The 12,985-nt window shown below is 40.9% G+C and overlaps 1 protein-coding gene across 1 annotated transcript in view; it reads left to right on the forward strand.

Moving 5' to 3' along the window:
• LOC133424525 (potassium voltage-gated channel subfamily C member 2-like) overlaps positions 1-12,985 on the forward strand; it is a 181,703-nt gene that overhangs the window by 132,600 nt on the left and 36,118 nt on the right.

The raw sequence follows: 12,985 nt of genomic DNA on the forward strand, positions 1-12,985 counted from the left end.
TCTCTAGCGCCACCCTTCACCACAACAGCCGTTGGGGGTACTGCAGCCAACAGTGAAGCCGGCACGGGAGGACGGGGAGAACGTCACATCCGCAGCCCGGCGCGGGAAATTCGGGACCGAATTGCAGCACATTTTGCAGCACACAGCCTGTTCAAGGCAAAGGAGAGATACACTAGAGGGCTCATTCTTTTGGGTTTGGAACGCTTTATCTGACATTATTATAGAAAACTTAAAATGTATACGGATTTTTTTCATAAATCTTGCCACAATCCGGCCTCAAGCTCCTTTAACGCAGAACCGTAAATCAGGCTTTAAGATCCGTGGACGCTCTCTGTCCACACTGAAACCGTTAAACTCGCGGCCAGTTAGGACAGTCCAATACAAAAAAAATAAAGCAATGGAATTTATTTTGTCGCAGAAGCTTATCGCATGGGACACAGTTTGTGTACGACGCAGCCGGCTGCTCTGGCCGGAGCGAGGCTTATTCTCCGCCCCTGCTACACGTCATTCAGTCAGCCAATCAGCACAGAGCCTCATTATCATTGCCTCGCCCCCCCCTTAGAATGAAGCACAGAAAAAGGGGTTAGAAGCGGTAAAACTAGAGACATGGCCCACAGGCTGAATTTCTGATTTATGTAGAAAAAACAAGCTTTAGATTGTTTTTAAGACATTCAAGGCCTGTTTAAAATATACATTAAATGCCATAATATGTCCCCTTTAAATTGAGAGCTGTGCAGTTGGCACAGGGAAGCAGGTATAAAATAGAGAATAGAGTAGAGAAATAAAATTGAGTAGCATTTGAAACATACTGTAAAATGAATTGAATTGTCCTTTTTTCTTTAACTGTCTCAACACACCTTTATAATAAATGAATAGAAACATGTCTTATCAATCGAATAGTTTTGCAGTTTTCCCTTTTTTTTAAGATGCTTATTTTTCATGAACTATGAACTAAGGTAACCTCCTCACCAGTACTCGAGTTGAGGGGGGATGAGGGGGGATGGCATCCCCCCTGAAATAAAAACGGTCAAAATCATCCTCCCTGTAAAACTGCCATCTCCCCTTTCTATCCCTTATGTCATTTCATCAATGAATGTGGTATTACTGATATTTCAACATTTAGAGTCATCACCAGAAAAATAACACCAGAACAATATGACAATTTTCACCTGTTTCAGGTAAATTTTCACTTGAAATAAGTAGGAAAATCTGCCAGTGGGACAAGATTTATCTTCTTATTACAAGATTTTGAGTTTTTGCAGTGATCCATTTTACTTATCCTGTGAAGGACAGAGTCATATTGATAAGTTCAGAAAAGTGTTTTTTATTGTTGTGTTTTGATGTATTTGATGTAAACCCAGTGGATATTTAAAGCTTACAGAAGGCTGCATTTAACTGCTGCTATGTCATTCCTGCAGTATTTCTGCAGGTGTTTTGGTCAGTGCTAATATTTGTAATATATTAAATCATTTGTAATCAGCACAAATGATATGTCCCCATATGATAAAATCCACCATCCCCCCTGATTTTTTCACTTAAAATAAGTAGAAAAATCTGCCAGTGGAACAAGATTTTTTTGCTTGGAAGAAGAAGATACATCTTGTTCCACTGGCAGATTTTTCTACTTATTTTAATTGAAAATTTACTTGAAACATGTGAAAATTGTCAAATAAGTTATTTTCCTGGTGTTATTTTTCTGGTGATGACTCTAAATGATGAAATAGCAGTAAAACCACATTCATTGATAAAATGACAAAAATAAGTGCCAGTACTCCCCTTATTCAACTGATGTCAGGTAAATTAGGCGGTGGGTAACAGCAGATGATTACGTGATATATTTAAATACTAGGACATGATCCAGATTTTTTTTAAAGAAAATTGTTTTATTGAATTTTCCAAACAAATTATGTGTACACAAGAAAACGCTCACATTCACTGGTAGACAGTACTCGAGTTGTAAAAAAAGTCAGGGGGGATGGTGGATTTTATCATATGGGGACAGATAATTTGTGCTGAATACAAATAATATAATATATTACAGGATAAGTAAAATAGATCACTGCAAAAACTCAAAATCTTAACAAGAATATTTGTCTTATTTCTAGTTAAAATGTCTTATTTTAGTAAAAAACAATCTCATTACACTTAAAACAAGACTCATCACTGGAAAAACAACAATTTTCACTTGTTTCAAGTAGATTTTCACTTAAAATAAGTAGACAAATCTGCCAGTGGAACAAGATTTTTTTGCTTGTAATAAGAAGATATATCTTGTCCCACTGGCAGATTTTCCTACTTATTTCAAGTGAAAATTTACTTGAAGAGTAAATACAGATTAAAATTGTCAAATAAGTTATTTTTCTGGTGATGACTCTAAATATTGAAACAGCAGTAAAACCACATTCATTAAGGAAATGACGGGATGGAAAGGAGGGATGGCAGTTTTACAGGGGGGATGATTTTGACCGTTTTTATTTCAGGGGGGACGATTTTGACTGTTTTTATTTCAGGGGGGATGATTTGGACCGTTTTTATTTCAGGAGGGATGCCATCCCCCCTCAACTCCAGGGCCGTGCCGCCCATAGGGCAGGTTAGGCAAATGCTAGGGGCGCCAGCATGCCAAGGGGCGCCATGCAACCAGCTGTTTTTATTTTTTTATTTTTTTTTATAAACTTTTGAAAAATTAGAAATGAATACACTAAAAAACAACAACAGTACATATATAGCCAAAAGTCTTTAAATAATAATGAAATCGTTTTTCTAATTTTAATTTCTGCCTGGCTGCATCTTTCTGCCTCTCTGGCAGCCACAATTAATTTTGCTGCGGTCCCTAACCTCAACACACTCGCGTGCAGCGCCCCGTCCCGCACCCACTACGGCGTAGCTCTGCGTTGCTGTAACACAGGACCATAAATCAGCCTTTAGCCAGTTGTCGTATCAGAAGGAGCCTTAAGCAGGAAATATGTTTTGTTGTGGTTTTCTGCCCAACCCTGGATGAAACCATCATTGGTAAGCTGTCATAATATTAATTATTTCTGATAACATTGTCATGACGCTGAATATATGCCCTTTCCTATATTGTTTGTTGCTGTTTGACCGCCGTGTCTGATTGTTTTAAATACATGTCGTTGCACATTGTAAACTGTTGTTGTGTGGGTTGAACACATGTGTCTGAATTGATCTACTCAGCGAATACGACATCTATGGCTAAGATGAAAACTTATGAGATAGAAAGTCATAATTATGAGATAGAAAGTCATAATTATGGGATATAAAGTCGAAATTATGAGATAGAAAGTCGAAATTACGAGATATAAAGTCGAAATTATGAGATAGAAAGTCGAAATTATGAGATAGAAAGTCGAAATTAAAGCTGCAAGCAGCAATGAACGGGCCCTCGCACTCACGGCCACCGCCCCCCATAAGCATATCAGAAACGATACCACCCACGACTTCCTATGTCAAACCATTCAAAAGTTATAGCAGAAAAAAGGGACAACCAATCAGAAGAAGGGGCGGGGCTAGTTCAGGCCAATGAAGGTCAAGGACTCATTACAGAGTCCCATGACACCACCCACGACTCTCTATGTCAAAACGTTCAAATGTTATAGCAGGAAATAGGGACAACCAATCAGAAGAAGGGGCGGGGCTAATTTTCACCAATTATGGTCAAGGACTCTATACCGAGTCCCATGACACCACCCACGACTCTTTATGTCAAACCATTCAAAAGTTATGGCAGAGAAAAGTATTCTAGGGGGCGTTGTTGAGCCGTTAGGCCACGCCCATTAATGCAAACCATGAAATATCAAATTTATCGCCAAGCCTGGCTTGCATGTAAAATTTGGTGACTTTTGGAGAACTATCAAATATGGACCAATCAGATGAAGGGGACGCGCGCTTTTTCGCGTCTAGCATCGCCACGGTAACACTTTTGAAAGAGAAAAGTAATGCGCGTAGTCGCAAGATGAAGACGCACATTTTGAGGTATAACACACCTGGGTGCACGTTACGGTTCGGGCCGTATTAATTGCCGAAGGAATGGCATAAATTGCGCCAAAATTACACAATGAATTAAAAATGGCTGACTTCCTGTGTACTGATACAGGTGTGTAGCAATTTTCGTGCATGTACGTCAAACCGTATTGTGGGGCTTGAGTCACAAAGTTTTCCGGGGGGCGCTGTTGAGCCATTTTGCCACGCCCATTAATGTAAACCATTAAATATCAAATTTTTTCGCCAGGCCTGACTTGCATGCAAAATTTGGTGACTTTTTGGGCACGTTTAGGGGGGCAAAAAGGCCCTCCTTCCGTCAGAAGAAGAAAAATAATTCCTACAGATACAATAGGGCCTTCGCACTGAAGGTGCTCGGGCCCTAATTAGGAGATAGAAAGTCATAATTATGAGATAAAAAGTTGAAATTATGACTTTTTATGTCATAATTATGACTTACCGTGGGGATATTTTTATTTTTAAGGCTAAGATTTCATCTTATTTTTTTCTTTTACTGGCGGAAATTAGCTTCCATAGACATCACTGGATGTCATTAGATTTTTATCTCCAGTTTGATACTTATATTTTAAAGTCTGCATTAGGGTTATAATTAGGTTTGACATAATGACTGACAAATCCATGGTGCTGAAACCTCATTTGAATAGTTATGACCGTGTGCTGCTGCGTTGGTTGTGTGTCAGAGAGCTGATCTGTGGCATTTTTTTAGCGATTATGTTTTAACGGAGATGTTTAGGCCACAAGGGCCCATCTAGAATGCTTTGCCCCCCCTACGCTGGGACCCCTCCTCCGCCCCTGACCTTGACAATCATGTGCATTTAAGTAATCCTCACGTTTTATTGTTAAACTTACTTCTGATTGTCTGCTGTAAATCTAGATAATTGTTGGGAAAACGGGAGCGATGCTAACATGTTAGCCGGTCAATGGCTATAATGCTGTTGTTGTTAAAATTGTTAATCTAAGATGTTGTGGGCTAAATTGAGGTTTTTACAGGGTATTTTGTATATAGTTATTATTGGTAGTAGTTGTTATTATTTGTGTGCAATACCTTTTACTTGACATATTTTACTATTTGAAATTTTGTTGGTGTTTGCACTTGTTTCTTTATTTAATTGCTGCTCTGAGTTGTTGTATTACTTATTTATTACATATTATATATTTAATTATTTAATACATCCTAAAGAAATTGCCATTCCGTTGTGTGTGTGTGTGTGTGTGTGTGTGTGTGTGTGTGTGTGTGTGTGTGTGTGTGTGTGTGTGTGTGTGTGTGTGTGTGTGTGTGTGTGTGTGTGGTAGTGGACGGGACAGGACAGGACGGGAACGGGGTGGGGGGGCGCCAGCAAAAATTTTGCCTAGGGCGCCAAATGGGTCAGGAACGGCCCTGCTCAACTCCATACTACTGGTAGACACAGCAATGGACAGCTTTTAGCAGAGGCTTCAGAGCTTCTGGTGTCCTGGATCCCCTCAGCTCCTTGTATTCCCCAAATCCTTGAATACTTCTCCTCCTCTCCACTTTTAATGAAAGATTAAAATATTTTCTTCTTCGCATTCTTTCTATTGCTTTCTGGCACACTCTCGACTCCCGGGACCTCCGTAAACTGATTTATGGTTCCGCGTTACACCAACACAGAGCCTACGCCGTAGAGTACGCTTAAAGCACTGAATACAGGCATATAATTTATGTTTATTTGTGGAAAGAGGGTGGGATTTAATAAGTTTATACTTCCTCCCACTCCTTTTCGAACATGTAACTGAGTTATATAGATGTACAGTAGGCTTAAATTGTGCTGGATCCTGCCGGTGTCGTGCCAAAAAGTGATTGCCTGGCAGAATCTGATTTCTCCCCTGAAAAAAGGTCTTTTTACCGGCCAAAAATTGATTGAACGCCAAATACAATTAAAAAAAGGTTTTTTCTACCTAAATATGATTTGATCTCATTCTTGAGCTTCATAATATAAACATCATCAGCCTTCCCCATGACTTCTTAGTGTTGAGAGACTGTTCTCAGAATTCTGAGATGAAAACTCAATGAGTGGTTGCCAGGTCCCTAATGTCCGCGGTTTTCACCCATTACTTGATCAACGACCGCACTGCTACATATGCTAATAGACGAGCTACAGTATACGCGAAAAACGGTAACCGATCTGGCAACCTGGTTTTCCTCACTTTTCTCAGCTTTTAAACCGCTGGACAAAAAGCCGAACTCATAACACTATTGCAGTTTATAGAAAAATACAACTTTTTGAGCTTCTGACTTTTTTTGTTTTGTTTATGCCAAAGATACTGAACGGTTTAGCTCCCCACCCTTAAATTTGAAGTGCCATCCCTTCAAATATTTGACTTTAATGTTAAAAAATGTAATATATAATTAATAATTAATTAAAAAATGTATTATATTATTGTATGTCTGTGGAGATTCATTTATCCAGGTAGAAAGTTCTTCTAAAAAGGTTTTTATTTTAAAAACACTGGACTTAAAACATACTTAAAAACACAAGACGTTTCGGTGTTCATCCAAACACCTTGAAGGTGTACCCGGCTACGTCCACGCGTAGCCGGGTATCTGCTAAACCGAAGATTTTCCTACGTTTGGACCTGTCATCCACATGAAAACGCAAATAAACTAATGTTTAAAAAAACTCTGGGCAAAGTGAAGATTTTTGAAAACTCTGTTTATGTAGATGCGTGTAGACAGAGACAACCGGAGTTTTGCGTTTTTGAACGTCACATTATGCTCCAAAACAACAACAAATCTGCTCTGATTCTGACGTCTAACGTGCGACCCTTGTTTACTACAGAACTACAGATGATCCACCATCTGTTCTCCAAGCTATTTATTAAATAAATGGTCTCTGCTCTTGACCACCGTTTACTGCGTTACACCAACGCAGAGCCTACGTCGTAGGGTATGCGGCGACGCGCAGCCCTACGCCGTACCCTACGGCATAGGGCTGTGCCGAGTCCCCCCGTGGTGGGACACGGGGGAACTCAGGCTTGTTACCAAGAAGGAGACGCGGCTCCCGGGAAAGCTGCGCCGCGGAGGCGGCCCGAAGGCCGGAAGAACAGATGATCTACAGGTTTGGAATGCTTATGAATGTGGTCGAAAACGCAGATCTTCGGTTATGTGTGGAAGGTTTTTTTTTTAACAACGATGTAATGTGGATACAAATTATTTTATAAACAAAGGGGGGGAAATATTCGGTTTAAAAAATACTCGGCTATTTCGGATGCATTTAATCAGAAAAAAGAGAAGATAATAAGCTTGTTTTCTGTTTAGAAAGTACAAACAGACAGATTACAAGTACTCACCCATCTTTTAGGAGTTATTTTCGGAGTTTCTTTCAGGAGCGCACGGGCGGGTGCTGCGGTGAATAATGAGCTGATTTATGGTTCTGCGTAAAATCGACGGAGTAGCCTACGGCGTAGGTTACGCGGCGCACGCAGTGTTCGGTGCATCGCCGCGTAACCTATGCCGTAGGGTCTGCGTTGGTGTAACGCGGACCCATAAATCAGCCTTTTAAAAAGCGAGTTTCAGCTGTCAATCATAAGAACGTGGGGGCCCTAACGGGTTCGTAATTATAAGGCTGTGGCCTGTCATATTGGTGTGAATACACATTCACAACCTCTTCATTGTCACAACTAACATTAAGATCCATTATTTTTCCTATTGTTGAAATTCACCGCACTCCCTGCCGCTACGTCACTTCCGGTTCAGCTTTTTCAGATGCGGAAGTAAATTACTCTCACAAAAACAACTCTGGAGTTGTGCAGTTCCTACATTATTTTCCTACACATTGATTCACAGGGGTCTCCAACCTGCAATATACTCTTTAAATAATTTGCCCTGAATTATTATGTATCGACCATCCCTGTCCTTTATAATAGCCTCCTTTACAAACTGTACATTTCTATGCATAAGGATGGCAACTCCCCTACTTTATCTGTTAAGAGTGGAGTGATAGACTTGTGTAAAACCTCCTTTGCAAAGTTTAGGATGGTCCTTGTTCAGCAGATGGGTTTCTTGCAAGTATGCAATGTCAGTTTTAAGTTTGCTTAAGTGTGTGAATACCTTATTTCGCTTTACAGGGTGATTTAGCCCCCGTACATTCCAACTTGTCAGTATCGAGTACACTCTGCCTAAATTACTTGAAGCCATCATCACCAGAACCCTTCAGATGATGCCACTGAACCCCCTAAACATGTCAACAATTTTATCGAAAGAGGCATAAGACCAAGACATCTTGCACCCGTTTCTGGCAATGGAAAATAAGAAGCAGAAAAGCACAAAAAAAAAAAGGGGGGAGGGCGGGGGCGAGCACATAAACATGATATTAACACAGTCAACAATATACAAAACTGGGGCACGGTGGCGCAGCAGGTAGTGCAGCCGTCTCACAGCAAGAAGGTCCTGGGTTCGATTCCCGCCGGGGACGCTGTGGGCGCTGAAGTGCGTGTTAGTTCCCCCATGACTTCAGCGCCCACACCATGGGTGGGGTTGGCGAAAGGATCTTTCTGTGTGGAGTTTGCATGTTCTCCCCGTGTTCCCCTGGGTAGCTAATGGGAGCTACCCTCACAAAAACATGCACACAGTCCTGGGCTATACATGCCCCCTCTGGCCAACCGGGGCGCCAGATGGGGTTGGGAGGATCCAGCCGGAATAATGTGATCCTTCCACGCGCTACGTCCGGCCAGAGAATCCCCACCCTGTCTGGTGAAAAGAAGCGGCCTGCTCACTCCTCAGGTTAAGGAGGAGACCTGAGCTCAGTGCAGGGCCCTCCCGGGGTTGGTAGAGGATGGCAATGCCCAGGACTGTTAGGTAGGAGCACTGGGTGATAAAATGGGGAAAAAAAATTTAAAAATAAATAAAACAGTGCTGGTCTCTCGTGAGAGAGACTGCATTTTCTTCCAGTTAACCCTGCTGTGTGCTGCTGACGTCCCTGACTCCCCCGGTCTGGCCTTCGGCAGGAGGGTCCCCCCTTATGAGCCTGGTCCTGCTCAAGGTTTCTTCCCTCCTAAAGGGGAGTTTTTCCTTGCCACTGTTTGGCACATGCACGCACACACACACACGCACGCGCACACACACACGCGTGCACAAACACACACGTGCGCACACACACACACACACACGTGCGCACACACACACACACACACTGCATCAACTAAACATTCTGAGGCACTTATAGACACATCAACAGCCATCTTATAATTCTATAGCAAATGAGCTGACAGACAAATTGATTTCCCTTTTGGAATGAATAAATCTGAATCTTTATTCAAATTCAAAACAGCAGGACTCAATTGTTAAGTACAATGACTGAGTATTTCAAGTAGCTGTTATAAGGTTAACAATAACAATAATGTTTACAATAACGTTAACATTGAAAGACAGCAAAAGCGATTATCACATTGTTATTATAAAACCTGAACTATAAATGTGTCCCTTTTCAATAAAACAATGTTTTTAAAACAGTAACAAGGTCTCCAACAGTGTTTTGAGCAGTATCAGCACAACTTTACAACAGTGCACATTGCACAACATTTAACAACTTTAGAGTCTTTAAGGCCCTCATGTCAGAGTCAGAGTCAGAGTCAGAGTCATTTTTATTGTCCCTCTAGGGGAAATTCTTTTAGCAGTCTGGGAAAACAGTCATCACACAAACACACACATACCAAAAGAACAATTAAAACATTAAAACGTGATATAGTAACCATAATAATGAGTAAAAGCAAAAGTGCTTTCATCAGTGCAGGCAGAATGATAAAAATATATTAAAAACATTAAAATTTATGCGAGTTGATCATCTTAACAGCGGTTGGTATAAAAGAGAATTTATACCTATTGGTATTGGCCTTGGGAAGCCTATAGCGCCGCCCAGAAGGGAGAGGGACAAACTCTTTTGACAGAGGGTGATCAGGACTGGTCAAGATGTCTCGTGCCTTATTCAGGACTCGACCTTCATAGATGTCAGTCAGAGAGAGCTGCTGAGTGCCAATGATCTTACTGGCTGCTCTGACAATGTCCTGCATCCTCTTTTTGTTCTGCACTGTCAAGTTGCCATACCACAATACAATACAGAAAGTTAAAATTGATTCAATAAAAGACTTATAAAATAACACCATTAGTGTTTTCTCCACATTAAAAGTGTTCAATCTGCGCAGAAAATAAAGTCTTTGCAGGCCCTTTTTGCAAATGGCAGATGTATTGGGGTCATACTTCAGGTCCTTATCGATGATGGTGCCCAGATATTTATAACTCTCCACTGTTTCCACCTGTGAGCCCTTGATGGTAATGGGAGGATTTGGGAGAGAAGTACATCTCCTCTTTAAGTCTATTTGCATGTCTTTAGTTTTCAGGACATTTAACTTAAGAAAGTGGTTATCACACCACTTTACAAAGTCTGTTAGAGCCGGTCCATGGCTGAGCTCACCATCCTGGAGAAGACTGATTAGCACTGTATCGTCAGCGAACTTCAAAAGATGCCTGTCTTTATGATGGCTCCTGCAGTCGTTGGTATACAGGATGTACAGTAGAGGGGACAGGACACACCCCTGTGGTGAGCCTGTGGAAGACAGCTTCCTCCGGGAAAGGGCTCCATTTGCTCTGACTGCCTGAGGCCGACAAGTTAGGAAATCCAGCACCCATTTCACGAATCCAGCATCAAGATTAAAATCCAACAGTAGTTTGTCAGCCAAAATATGTGGCTGTATTGTGTTAAAAGCTGACGAAAAGTCTACAAATAAAAGCCTTGCATGGGTTTTTTTTCCCTCCAGGTGCTTGTGCAAGTAATTGAGCAGAGTTACGGTAGCGTCATCAACTCCTCTTCTGGCCCTATATGCAAATTGCATTGGGTCGAGCTGGCTCTGGATCTTCTCCGTCAGATCCTGTTTAACCAGCCGTTCAAAAACCTTCATAACCAATGAAGTCAAGGCCACAGGCCTTAGGTCGTTGAGCTCTTTGGGAGCCTTGGTCTTAGCCACAGGTACCACAATTGACTCCTTCCATAGCTTTGGAACCTTGTACTGGGTCAGAGACAAGTTAAAAAGATCAGCAAAGATATCACATAGCTGTTCTGCACAGACTTTCAAGAGTTTGCCTGTGATCATATCAGGCCCAGGACTTTTCCTAGGATTGCATTTAAGGAACATTGACCTGACAGAAGAAGCACTAATAGGAGGCTGTAAAATCATAGAAGAAGAATTGCTATTCAGTCTATCAGTTAAAACATTGAGTTCCTGAGTAAAATCATGTTCATTGTTAAAACGTAGATAAAAATCATTCAGTCCATTTGCTAGTTTAAAGTCAGAATCAAAACCATCAATAGTGATTGGCTTAAGGTTTTTCTTATCTTGGCCTGTCATGGACTTCATACCATCCCATACAGCTCTCAGATCGTTACTGTGAAACTTTTCCTCTATTTTATCTTTATATTGAAGCTTTGCTTTCTTAATTTCATATCTGACCTCTTTTTTAGCCACCGTCTTGTCCTTTTCATCTCCATGAAGGAAAGCATTGTGTTTCCTATGCAGCACATCCTTTACTGCTTTGTTAATCCAGGGCTTGTTGTTTGGAAACGTAGCATTTGTTTACAGGGTCATTTTTTAACATGGTCATTTCAACAAATGTCAGTATGCCACATGCAATACTTTACAGCGTTGTGGCCCTGATGCGGCTTTTTTTACCTTACTTTTCTCCACCGGTGTCCATCCATCCAGGGTACTACAGCGCATGATGTAAGCTGCAAGAAGAAAAAAAACAGAAAAGAAAGCACAAATTACAAATTTCATAATGTAACAGCAGTTACAATGAAAGTATTGAGAGCTTTTTTTATCCCGATGTCACAAAATTCACATTGAAATATCTTTATGGTTCACACGAGGAAATTCAGTAAAACTGTGAGGTCACTGAAAGAATCTAAACATGAAATGTAGCTATGTGATACATGGGGTTCCAACACATCAGAAACTATGCCAAATTTGGCCAGATATTGTGATCAATGTGAGAAGGGGCAGAAGAAAGAGTGGAAAACAAACTAGAAAATAAAAAGTAGAATTACAACAAATTCATTTTTGAAAATAATTTGGGCTTCTTTATGTTATGTATTTTTACTGATGGATTTCCACAACCTTTCCATATTTCCATAAATTGTTAACAATGAGCAATTTACTTACTTAGAATCGAATTGACTTTGAATTTATCCAGGACTGTCTTCCCATTTGGCACCTTCCCGTGCTTCCCAAAGGCCACAGCATTCTGGCACTCCTCTGGAGTAAAGAATTCATCAAAAAGAAGATGGAACAATCTGAGGCAGACCTTCTTTGCTTCTGCATGTATTGCAGCCAGGCGGGTAGAAGACACGAATAGGCCACTTTCTGGATACAGCTCTTGCTTCCCAGATCTGTGTTTTGGAGCCCCAACACCACCCTGAGGTTGGATCTGCTCCACTTTGTTCAGAAAGCTTTTTAATGCCTTGAGGTGCTCACCACCTGTGACACAAAATATGAATTACCTTACAACGACACAGCCGTAAAAAATTAACTAAAGCAAAAGAAGAGACTAGTTTAAAAAAAATAAATCAAGAGATTTCATGATGGGCTAAGATTTTTACCAAATTGTTAAAAGCTTTTAGATCTCGTGGCGCTATCTAGTGGTGCAAATAAATCGCTAAGCGACATTGTGTGTGACAGCAGGTGGTAACGGAAACACCTTTCCTCAGGCAGACACGCCTGTAAGTCCGCCAACATAAATAGTAGATTAAAGTGGAAATGAAGCAGTCAGTCAAGTATACATTATTTGCTAAATGGATATCCACTCTATTCACCAATTATGTAATAAACATGAAAAACGTAATACAATAAAAAATAAAAAGAACTCCCGTTATAGCTTTCATAGCACGGACGCCGCCATCTTGGCCGTGACGTCACGGGGTTGGTTAGCTTCACGGGAGTCCACAGACAGAGGTAGAGGTAGAGGTAG

Source organism: Cololabis saira, chromosome 23 (genome assembly GCF_033807715.1).
Source record: "Cololabis saira isolate AMF1-May2022 chromosome 23, fColSai1.1, whole genome shotgun sequence".
Lineage (NCBI taxonomy): Eukaryota > Metazoa > Chordata > Actinopteri > Beloniformes > Belonidae > Cololabis > Cololabis saira.